Genomic DNA, 12,832 nt, shown 5'->3' on the forward strand with positions numbered 1-12,832 from the left:
GGGACACAATGTAATAGTCCACTCCGCAGGATTTGTGGTTCCCCCTAATAAATGTTGGCTTGGAACTTCCCCCGACGGGTTGGTATACGACCCAAAAGAAGATCCACCATATGGAGTCTTGGAAATTAAAAGTGCCTATTCACTGCGTGATAAATCGCCTACTGATTTTATTATACAATCTAAAAATCATTTCGATAATATTAATGGGTCAGTGCAATTAACCAAAAAGCATGACCACTTCTACCAGATTACAGGTCAAATGGGCCTCACTGGTGTGATTACGTATCATATTTGCCTAAAGGACTAATTATTTGTAGAGTTCGGTTCGATTTAATGATGTGGAACGATATGGTAGAGAAACTAGATAGATTTTACTTTACGCACATGTTAAAAAAAAATGGTTCAAACTCCTGCGCCCTAATTTTTTAGGTGAAAAAATGTGATAAGATAGTCTTTCAACAGTGATGTAAAACTAGATAAATTTTACTTTAGGCAATTTTCTTTAAATGGGTAAACTCCTATGCCATATTTAAAGTAAACAAGATGTCACGGACATTTGAGTACACACAATCCCACTGATGTATTAACTTAATAAACCCAAGAGGAATGTTATCGGAAAAGAATTATTCGAGTTACCTGGTTTTGGAAATAAGGTGGCGGAACGCGAACACGTTCATTTAAATTTATTTTTATAAAAACCAAGTTTTTCGAGTTACCTGGTTTTGGAAATAAGGTGGCGAAACGCGAACACGTTCATTTAAATTAATTTTTATAAAAACCAAGTTTTTCGAGTTACCTGGTTTTGGAAATAAGGTGGCGAAACGCGAACACGTTAATTTAAATTAATTTGTATAAAAACCAAGTTTTCCGAGTTACCTGGTTTTGGAAATAAGGTGGCGAAACGCGAACACGTTCATTTAAATTAATTTGTATAAAAACCAAGCGTTTCGAGTTAACTGGTTTTGGAAATAAGGTGGCGAAACGCGAACACGTTCATTTAAATTAATTTGTATAAAAACCAAGCGTTTCGAGTTACCTGTTTTTGGAAATTAGGTGGCGAAACGCGAACACGTTTATTTAAATTAATTTGTATAAAAACCAAGCGTTTCGAGTTAACTGGTTTTGGAAATAAGGTGGCGAAACGCGAACACGTTCATTTAAATTAATTTTTATAAAAACCAAGTTTTTGGAGTTACCTAGTTTTGGAAATAAGGTCCAAGTTTTTCGAGTTACCTGGTTTTGGAAATAAGGTGGCGAAACGCGAACACGTTCATTTAAATTAATTTTTATAAAAACCAAGTTTTTGGAGTTACCTGGTTTTGGAAATAAGGTCCAAGTTTTTCGAGTTACCTGGTTCTGGAAATAAGGTGGCGAAACGCGAACACGTTCATTTAAATTAATTTTTATAAATACCAAGTTTTTCGAGTTACCTGGTTTTGGAAATAAGGTAGCGAAACGCGAACGAGTTAGATGACACCTGTATCAATTGGCACGAAATTCAAATATGACAATCGACCAAAAACACTAAAGGGGGCAAATGCCCCACTTCTCGGGCTCCGACCCCAAAAATTACGAAAATCCCGTCGAGGCTATAATAGTGCCTACCGATTGAGATATCAATCGCCTTTGTACCACTAACGTACCGCGAGCAATCGTGTGTACGGCAGCTGGTCAAAAAAATATTTAGTGGCACACTTATGCTTAGCTTCTGGGCATAACAAATATTTAGGGTCACACTTCTATTTTACGCGCCTGTTCATACGTTATTGTTATTGCAGGCAGGCTTTCAATGGAATAGGACAATGGAATAGGCCTAGAAGTAACAAAACTGGTGATTTTTGATCAAATCTTACTTACCTACTTCCTGTCGTACGACGTGCGTAAAAAGGGCGTTAAACGTGCGTAAAACGTTGGGGGTCACACTTATTGTTACTTCTGGGAACACGTTGAAAGCTCGGCGCGAACGGCCTTGAAAAATGCGAGAGGGAAACTGGCGTTTAGAACTCTATAGACACGCGGATTTACCATGTCGGAAGTTGCGGGGGTCCGCATACGCTGTCGAAAAAACCTCACTTAGAATTAAAATTAAGCAACGTAATTGCAAATCTAGGGTTAAGGGAAACCCCAGCTATTCAAAAATATAACTCTCATGAAAATCGGACTTAAATTAAAGAACGTTATGTAGACTTTTAGGCGAAAATATAAAACCGCGAAAATTGGGGTCCCGTAAATTAACCAGGAAACTATACTTAAATTTAATATTTACTGATATAACTGAAGTTGTATATCCGCTGAATCCTAACCTTACCAAAAATATTTTTTTTAACGTTATCGGACTTAATTTTAAATAAAATATCAACCACACAAAGCGAAACCACAAAAAATAGTAAATTGGGCATTTGCCCAACTTCTCGGGCTCCGATCCCAAAATTACGAAAATCCCGTCGAGGCTATAATAGTGCCTATCGATTGAGATATCAATCGCCTTTGTACCACCAACGTACCGCGAGCAATCGTGTGTACGGCAGCGGCGGCAGCGGCGGCAGCGGCGGCGGCGGCGGCGGCTACACAGTACGTGATCGTAATACACACAAATCCCTAAGGATTGTGTGTAAAAAAGTGATAATTCAGTCTTTCAAGAATGGTACAAATTTTTATTAAAGGCGTGTTGAAATAAACAATTTGAATCATTATTAATGATAAATATTTACTATATTATATCATCTAAAGGCCAATCCAGTTCATCAAAATCAGAAAAGTCGAGCTGGTCACTTTCATTTAAACATGCTTTATTTTGCTTTTTAATTATTGGTTTTGGTAAATTTGTTAATATTGAAGTTACCGTCCATAGCTGATTTATTACAGGTGCTAAACTAATTGGGATAGGTCTGTCATAAATATGCCACCCCTTAATACGTTGAATTTTACGCTCTGCATGAATTCTCAAAGCGGCTATCTTTTGCGTTTCCTCCAACTCATCTTTCGAAAATTGGTCCTTGTTTTTAAGAAATGGTGGTATGTTTAATTTCACATTAATTTCACTCAGCATGTCTTGAATTATAAAGCCTTTATCTGCCATTACGCTGTCGTCACTGTTGAAATCTAATTGTAGGAATCCGCTTCTTCTTGTAATCTCTTTATCTGATATAGAACCAGTATAAAGTGCAGACACAAATGTAACGTACCCATTTGGGCTGATGCCGATTAAACCTTTGTAAGTGTTAGTTGATTTATAGTTGGACTACGTTTCGGATTGTAAGACTAATGAAGATGATGTTTCACACTTCATTTCAGAAGCGTCTAAAATAACACGAGTAGTAGGGTATGTAGCTTTGAATTCTTCCGGCATAGTCTGGTTTATTTGTTCTCTAGCTGGCCACAAGCTGATTTGCCCTAACTTTAGGTACATATAATTGATCCAGGTGTTGCAAATGTTACTCACGGTACTCTTGAGACACCAAATCGGTCAGCCAGGTCTTGAACAAATAACCCAAGTCTTAGGCGTATAAGGACCATGAAGAATTGATCAAGCGGTTTTAAAATACGAGGTCGACCAACCGTAGGTGTTCTTAGAGGAGTTGAATCTACACCATTAACTTTTCCCCTTTTCCAATATACAATATTTTCACCATTATCACCGGGATCTAGAAATTCGTATAAAACCATGACCCTTTTGTAATTTGGAAGACCTGTATAAAATTGAATGGCGCCATCGTTGTCCTTAATGTTATCGATACTTGGATTTAGCTTCTTTAGTCTCTCCTCTGCCAGTTCTCTCTTCTTTATCTCTTCTTGTAACAGCTGTTCAGCTTTCTTCAACTTGTATGCTTGAACTTTCACTTTCTCATTAGATTGTTCTAGAGCTTGTTCAAGGCTAACAACTGTTGCTTACATTTCTTTCAATTTAGAACCAAAGTATTTTTCAAGATCAGTCTCACAACCATTGTTGTGCGGGATTGAAGTTTTACCTCGAGGTTCTATTTCTGTGGTTATGAGTGGTTCATTAGTAATATTACAATCACTTAGCCAATCCTGGTTGATGATAAAGAAATCTGAAGGTACAGTCTGCCGTTCTTCATTAGCAGCGCAGTCTTGTTCACACGTTACTTTAGATAATGGCTCTTGGTTAATGCTTGCTTCAATATTATGAGTGCTATTATTACACATAGATTGTCCTTGCTTAATTTAATTATGTGATAGATTTTTACCAGCCTGAGTTTCCAATTCACTATTAATCGTATTGTTTACAGCGCCATTTGTGTTCCAAGAAAACTGAGAAGGTATTGCACCTTTTTTTAGATGTCTTTGCCCATTGGCACGTGATATCTATAAAATGTTTAGAGCAGACATTAATATTCTTCTTTGGGTGATACAGGTAGTCTCGTCTTCGTATCCTTTTCAGCCATAGTGTCCGTAATTAGTTATTTTCTAATGGTACTGGAACCCTATGATATGACACCTGCAAGGTGTATAAGCAATTAATATTTGTACTATTTATAAACATAATCGCATTAATTTATTAACTTACATTTGGATCTGCACCCCTTTCATTACACTGTAAGACAACACAAAACCTCCCCATTGGATTTTAAAGCCTAGGCTTACAAACTTTCTTTAGTTTTTAAAGTACTATGTACTGTCTTTTAAATATAATTGATGATAAAGAAACCTACGCTTGAAATCTCGATATTTTAATTATTATATAAAATCTTCGTATAATAGAATTAAGAACTAGTTATTAAAGCTTTTTGATAAAAAATTGGGATATCGGAAGACGATAAAAAGCGGGAACATTTATGCAAGGCTACCAGATAGTTTTTAAAGAGCGTGACTAACGCCATCTAGCGAGTCAAATATTTATGAGACCAAATTGTGACTATGTCGCATTACTCCTGTAGAGTAATCTTTCCCACTAAACCATAGTAGATCAACCTATAGTAGCTTGCGTGAACACAAAGACTGGGAAATTTATTCCGACATTTCATAGACCAATGCACCAAATTGTATACAGGAAAATAGTAATTTAGAGTGAAGCCATTAGATTTCCGATTTTAATGCTTTTATTTATACTAAATGGTGACATAAGTAACACTTTAGTTTTAGTGGTAATTTTTTACACTGACACACTCTTACAGCTCCGACTTGGACTCGCTGCACTCGCACCTCATCATATTATGGTTCTTGGTATGTAACATAATCACTCGTAAGTATGCCATAAAAGCATTTTCTTTAATGAAACCTTGTTCATTTGTTGTGACGTAAATTACGTCACTTCCAACTCTGTGACAAAAACGCGCCATCAAATTTACAGATGGGAAACGGAAGTTAGTGAAGTTAACAGACATTCCACCAATTTCGCCGTTACAGCTAATAAACTTAGAAGATATTTTCTATGAAGTAAAATGATTTGAGAGTTTCAGCCATAGAGTAATCCACTCACATAAAGTGGAAGGCTATCAGCGAAACTTGAACAACACTTTTCGTACCCAACGTCTTGTTTTCGAAGCGTGAAATAAACAAGTTGGCCTAAAGGTCATGTACAATATCTGGATAAAAAAGTCAGTTTATACTCTAAGAAATGTAAAAACAACACCATCGGACTAGATTTATTAATTCAATCCTCGAAAACAAGTTGGCGCGTTAGGATTAATGTTTCATGCGCTTCCAAAGGGCCTTCCACTCTATGCGAGTGGTTTACTCTACGGTTTCAGCGAACGTCTGCAACGTTCAAGAGATTGGTGGACGTTCGCCTAAAGGCCTAGAAAAGTGTTTGAAGAAAATCTCTATTAACAAGTGGGCCACGCCGTGCCCCGAATAATAGTTTAACGCGAGCTTACCTGGCGAAATATGTGACATCCGTAAATGACAATAAATGAGTCAGTCCCATATCTGTCGCACGTTAATTTTTTTCCTGAAAGTTATATCTTGACCGCGAGTTTGTAAAAATATGTGCGCCCAAAATTGGGTATTTTTATTTCACATTTATTAAAATACTTTTATAACCACAAACGAGTCCCAACGAGGGGTCGGACACATGCCAATATTTTGTACGGGATTTCGGGATTTGGTAGAGATTTTGGAAATTTTATCATTACTTTTTGAAGTGATTTTGGGATTTCAATGTTATTTTACCATAGAGAGAGTTAAAAGCGAGGGGTCGGACATTTACCAAAATCCCGTACACTTTGTCTAAAATTGCAAAATCTTTTAACTCTCTCTATGGTAAATTAACTAGACGTCAATTAAATATACCGCCTACTTTAACACTACTATGATACAGTGTTGCCCGTCGCGTTTTGTTTAAAAACGGCCCGAAACAAAGTCTGTTACAATCTCAAACCAGATGTCACGGACATTTAAGTACACACAATCCCCACGACGTTATAACTATATTTAAAATATCAAATTTAAATTTCCACAAATTTTCAATCATATTGTACATAAACTTAATAAACCCAAGAGGAATTCGATCGAAAATGAATTATCCTAGTAGCCTGGTTTTGGTAATAAGCTAGCGAAACGCAAACATGTTTAGTTAAATTAATTTTTAGTTTATGAGGTCCCACGAATTGGTCAGAAATCTCGCTTAAAATTAAAATTTCTAATGAAACCGTAAACGTAGTTCAGAAATGATCAGTACTAACTAAAAATATAATTTTCAATCAAGTTTCTCTTATTTTAAAAAGTATGTAGATTTAAAGTATAAAATCGATAAATACCACTTAAATGGAAAAATTACTACGTTTTGGGGTCCTATTTCCAAAATTTATAACGGGCTACCGAGGGCATGATATTTCCTTTCGATGAAGATATCCTTGGCCCTTCTAAGCCTAATTCTTGGAGAGTTATGTGGACTACGGCCAAGGTTCGTAAAAACTTCGTATAATGGACTACGGCGGCGGCATCGGCTACACTGTACGTGGTCCTAGTACACACAAATCCTTTAGGGATTGTGTGTAAAAAGTGATTGAGCGCGCAATCTCTAATTATGGTTTCGTTTTTCGTGTTCCGTTCGAGAGATGAAATGTTTAATTCGATTGTCCTCCGTCGCGCGTCGCCGTTCTCGCATTGTAGTTTCGGGGAAACGGTGGTAGGAGTCGCGCGTGGGCCACTAACGAGCATGCGCGATGCTGCCCACGCCGAGGCCCACTCCGGCGAAGCGACTATCGCCGCGGATCTGTCGTAGGTGGCGCTTCATCATTTACTCAATCGGAAGATTTTTTTCCATGGAAAAGAAACAAAAACCACCTTTCCAGCTCCATCCCGCAGCGGCTCGCGTTTTACCCAAACATTTAACGATGTTTGCATTGTGACACTTCGACGCGAAAACATCTTAAATCAGAACATAGCTAAATTTTTATAAATTTTCATTCTTAGGCAACTAAGAAATGACTTATTATTTTCGGATTGTAGCCAAAATTTTCTGAATTTGAATTCATTGGTTATTACAAAAAAATTGGCTTATTAAGATATTTTAGAGAATATTGAGTATTTTCAGATTATATAAAAATGTTTATGAATTTTAATTCTTAGGCAACTAAGAAATAACTTATTATTTTCGGATTGTAGCCAAAATTTTCTGAATTTGAATTCCTAGGTTATTACAAACAATTTGGCTTATTAAGATATTTTAGAGAATATTGAGTATTTTCAGATTATATCAAAATGTTTAAGAATTTTAATTCTTAGGCTATTACAAAATTAGCTTATTAGGATATATATGAGAATACTGAACATTTTCAGATTATAGGAAATGTTTTATTAATTTTAATTCTTAAGCTTTTACAAAAAGGTCTTATTATGAGTATTTTAAGGTTAAAGCAAAATTTCTATGAATTTTAATTCTTAGATTATTACAAAATTGGCTGATTTCGTTATAGTAGAGAAATCTGTATAATTTCCGATAGTAGCAAAATTTTAATAAATTTTAATTCTTATTCTTTTACAAAATTGGTTTATTAAATTATTTTAAAGAATAGAGACTTTAGAGAGTTTTTACAAATTATAGAAAAATTTTAAACGCAAGTTTAATCTTAAGTGATTAAAAATTGGCTTATTTTAGAGAAAAGTATTTTCAGATTATAGCCAAATTTAGAGTGAACTTTTAGTCTTAAGTGATTAAAAATAGGCTTATTTTGAAGAAGAGTATTTTCAGATTGTAGCCAAATTTTGATGAACGTTAATTCTGAGGTCATTAAAAAATGGGCTTATTTTAGAGAAATGGGAGTTTTTTTCATATGATAGCCAAATTAAGATGAAATTTTATAATAATAGTTGCCTTATTTTGGAATCTTGAGTATTTTCATATCGTACCTAAATTTACGAACTTTTATTCTCAGATTACGAAAACTGGGCTTATTTAAAAGAATAGAATAGAGAGTGTTTTCGTAGCAAATGTTTTATGAACGTTTGCTCTTAAGTTATTTAAAATTTGGCATAGTTAGATACATTAGGGTTTTTCGTGACGTCACCAACACTAGAGGGGAAGGAGCTAACATCCTCCCCTTTATAACGCTTTTGTGTTTATATGGCTCGTGAAAACCACCTATAAACTTTATATTAAATTATTTATTTGTATAATTATGTTATAAAACAATAAACTGTAAAATATCAATTAAGAAAAGGTAATTACAATTTTGCCTACCATATTTTTCAATCTTTGAACATTTTATTTTTTTAATAGCGGAAAAATTTAAATATAGTTATTCCCTTTTCATACGAATCTTTTAAAATCGGGCTTTGATTCCGTTAATTAAACTTTTTTTATGCGGATAAACAAACGAAAAATATACTTTGTTTTACTAAACCCTACAAAACCTGGTTTTATAAGTATCGTCTGAAAAAGGTATTAGTGGATTTTGCTAATAAAATAACTTTTATTTCAATACTGTCAACGTAGAAAAATATTGCCGTATATTAGAATTAAAGTTTACGTTTAGAAATATGATTACGCAGTAAAAAAAGCAATATATATTTAATTAAAAGCTTATTTCTCAAACCTAATTAAAAAAACGTAAATTTTTGAGTTACGTTATTTTAGCGGCGAAGTGCCGATTTTGCTGGTTCGATTAATGACGATTGTCTCCCGTTTAAAACTTTCATTTAGACGCTCATTAGCACCGCCTGGCGGCCGGGGGAGGAATAAATCTCGGAGAGCAGATTATACATTGTGAGAATAATTTCGCGGAAAAATAATATAAGAACCTTTTATGGTGATTTTCGTTTGGTGTGAAACAAAAACACGCGATGTTTACAAGCGCCCGATTCCGAATATTTATCGCTTCCTACAAATTTGACTGCGTACAAATTCACCTTGAACCAGGTCGACTAACTCCTTATTAAATCACTCACTCTCGCCATCAGTCTGATAAAATCTTAAACCTGCCACCTGTAGGTATTGGATCGTTCTCAAAATATTCAATGGGATTCGTTTTTTAAATGAAATCCAGATTGAATGCATCAAATCCGTTTTAATTTTTTTTATCTTTATGAAATGGATAAAATAAATAATTATAGTTAAATAAAACGTGACGTAATCCAAAGTTGAAATAGTGATCAAATTAATCAAATCGGAATAAATGAGTTAAATCTTGATAGAATAAATGAGTTAAATTTTGATAGAATAAATGAGTTAAATCTTGATAGAATAAATGAGTTAAATCTTGATAGAATAAATGAGTTGAATCTTGATAGAATAGATGAGTTAAATCTTAATAGAATAAATTAGTTGAACCCTGATAGAATAAATGAGTTAAATCTTGAAAGAATAAATTAGTTAAAACCAGACAAAGTAAATGAATTAAATCTTGATAAAATAAATGAATTAAATCGCGCAAGAGTAAAGGAAAATATCGTGATCGAATAAATTAGTCGTTATACAATGATGAAATGGATTAAATGGCAATAAAGTTAATAAAATATGAAATCGAGATAAAGTGAATTACGTAAAGATAGAATAAATGAATGAAATCATGATAGCATAAACTAATTAAATCATGATAGCATGAATTAATTAAGTTAATCATGATAGCATAAATTAATTAAGTTAATCATGATAGCATAAATTAACTAAGTCAATCATGATAGCATAAATTAACTAAGTCAATCATGATAGCATAAATTAACTAAGTCAATCATGATAGCATAAATTAATTAAATCGTGATAGCATAAATTAATTAAATCGTCATAGCATAAAAATAAATTAATTCAATCGTGATAGCATAAATTAATTAAATCGTCATAGCATAAATTAATTCAATCGTGATAGCATAAATTAATTCAATCGTGAATAAAAATATGAAATCAATATAAAGTTAATTAAATAATGATAGATTTAATAAATCAAATTGGTTGTATCATCCTTTTAACGTGAAATATTTAAAATTTGCTAAGTTCTAACATATGTAACATAATCACTCATAAGTATGCCATAAAAGCATTTTCTTTAATGAAACCTTGTTCACGGGATATGACGTAAACTACGTCACTTACAACTCCGTGACGAAATACGCGTCATCAACATTACTGATGGGAAACGGAAGTTAGTGAGAATTCCTCGCGCGTTTCAGGCTTTGCCCTTGTCAAGTTTAGCTCGTGCCTCGCGATCACATGATTTCATTTCCATGGTAACCTTTTCAATAGCGCAAGGAATATACGAGTTTTTGCATTTTTGGGTCCGCTTAATGTATGTTCCGTGTGAATCAAAGTCTCATTGAATTTTTTTCAATGGAAATGTTATACAGAGGCATACTTATGAGTAATTATGTTACATATGGTTCTAATAAACAAAGCTAAATTGACGATAGATTACACTTACCAATGAAAAATGATAAAAAATTATTTAGATGTGAATGAAAAGTTAAAACAATTACCGCAATAGAAAACTAAACCGGATTTTATAAATGAAATTTGAATTTTGCAAACGTACTTAAACTAAAATTTTAAACTGTTTTACAGAATTGGTTATTTGTAGTTTGGACAAGGAAAACATAGTGTTTTAAAAACCTGGTTTCCTGGTTTGTTTGTTTTTTGCTATACAGTTTTTAAAGAAACGCTTACGAGTTGCTTGGGGAAGCTTAAAAATTAAAAAAATTATGATAGAATAAATGAATTATATTGTTGTGAATTGGATTAAGTGGCAATAAAGTTAATTAAATCGTGGTAAAATAAAAAGATCAAATCGAAATAAAGTTATTTAAATCATGATAGAATAAATGAATTGATTGGCGATATAATAAATGAATTGATTGGGGATAGAAAAAATGAATTAAAATGAAAGTGAAAATAGATCGATTGAAATAGATGAAACATAATGAAATGGCTTAATAAAGTATTTATAATCGTGATAATATAAATGTACTGATCAAATCCATTAAATCTGGTTAAAGTTAATTAAATAGCAATGAAAACCATATTCTGAAAAAACTATTTTCTTGATCAAAATTATTATTATCAATATTCCGAAATAAAAATTAATTAGTTATTATTTAACTATGAAACTAAATAAATCGCAATTTAAATAAAAACACAAGAAGCAATAATAATGTATAAGTATATATCTTTTGGTTGTTATTATATATATTTTTTACTATATACTAGGTTATATTTGTAGAAAATAATAACGTGCTCCTATAATTTAATTAGTTTTAAGTGTATTAAAACTAATTGAAATGAAGTGTATTAAAACTAATTGAAATGAAGTGTATTAAAACTAATTGAAGTGAAGTGTATTAAAACTAATTGAAATGAAGTGTATTAAAACTAATTGAAGTGAAGTGTATTAAAACTAATTGAAATGAAGTGTATTAAAACTAATTGAAATGAAGTGTATTTTGTATTTAGTGTAAAAGCGTATTTTGTATAAATTGTAAATAATCTTGTGTAATTAATATTTTGTTGTAAATTTTGTAAGCCGTAAAATAACGGCCAGATAAAACCGTCTTAAAATTCCCATTGTAAGTCCAAAAGGACTCTCCTTGACAGAGATATTGGCGCCCGAGCGGCAATAGTTTCCGAAAACTAGAAATTTCTCGTTTCCGCCTCGTTTCCGCCTCGTTTCCGGCGGTGCCTACGTCACTGGGGTCGAACAATAAGCCTCAGTTCCGTATATATACCTCTGTCAGGGAGCGTCCGAATTCAGTTGAACGTCACAATTTAATTCAAAGCTCAAACTAAAAGAGTCTCCTGCCAAAGCGGGCAATAGTCGGTCCCAAAAGGACAAATGTATCTTTAAAACTAAAGTGTTTAAATAAAATAATTTTGGTTCAACCATTGAGTTGGGAATATTAATCTAGAGATCCAATCAAATCTGCTCCCCGCGAAACAAGTTTTTGAAAAATACGAATGTGCCGTCTGCTCTAAAATGACGAGCAAACGTTATCATATGACCCGTGGCGCCATCCATTATTTTGAAGAAATAAAATCTTTTTGCTTGAAAACGCGTCTTATTTGAATGAATCATTGAGAGATAGACGGCGCCACGGGTAGAATGATAACGTTTTCTCGTAATTTGGGATGCCGATGGGAGCAGACGACAGTATTCTTATTTTTAAAAACTTGTTTCGCGAAATACTGAAATCCGACGTTTCGATTGGACCTCTAGATTAATATTCCCAACTCAATGGGTTCAACAGAACTTAACGTGTAGTTTTTTCGCGACAAGCCGCGTATATTGTTTCAGTCCGATATACTCGGTGTTAAAACACTCTCCTCAAAAAAGAACCACCCAGAAGAAATTAAAATCAGTTAAAATTAAAATTCGGCAAACCCGCGAAAACAATTTTCTTCAATATTTAATTATCATGTTTGTAAAAATTGACATTATATCATTGA

At 33.3% G+C, this 12,832-nt stretch overlaps 1 pseudogene; it reads right to left on the bottom strand.

The window, feature by feature from the left end:
- Window positions 1–2,710: 2,710 nt before the first annotated feature.
- LOC149963025 (uncharacterized) lies at window positions 2,711–3,409 on the bottom strand (annotated as a pseudogene).
- Window positions 3,410–12,832: the final 9,423 nt, after the last annotated feature.

This window comes from Leiobunum rupestre, chromosome 1 (assembly GCF_980474605.1).
Source record: "Leiobunum rupestre chromosome 1, qqLeiRupe1.1.hap1, whole genome shotgun sequence".
NCBI classification, from domain to species: Eukaryota; Metazoa; Arthropoda; class Arachnida; order Opiliones; family Sclerosomatidae; genus Leiobunum; species Leiobunum rupestre.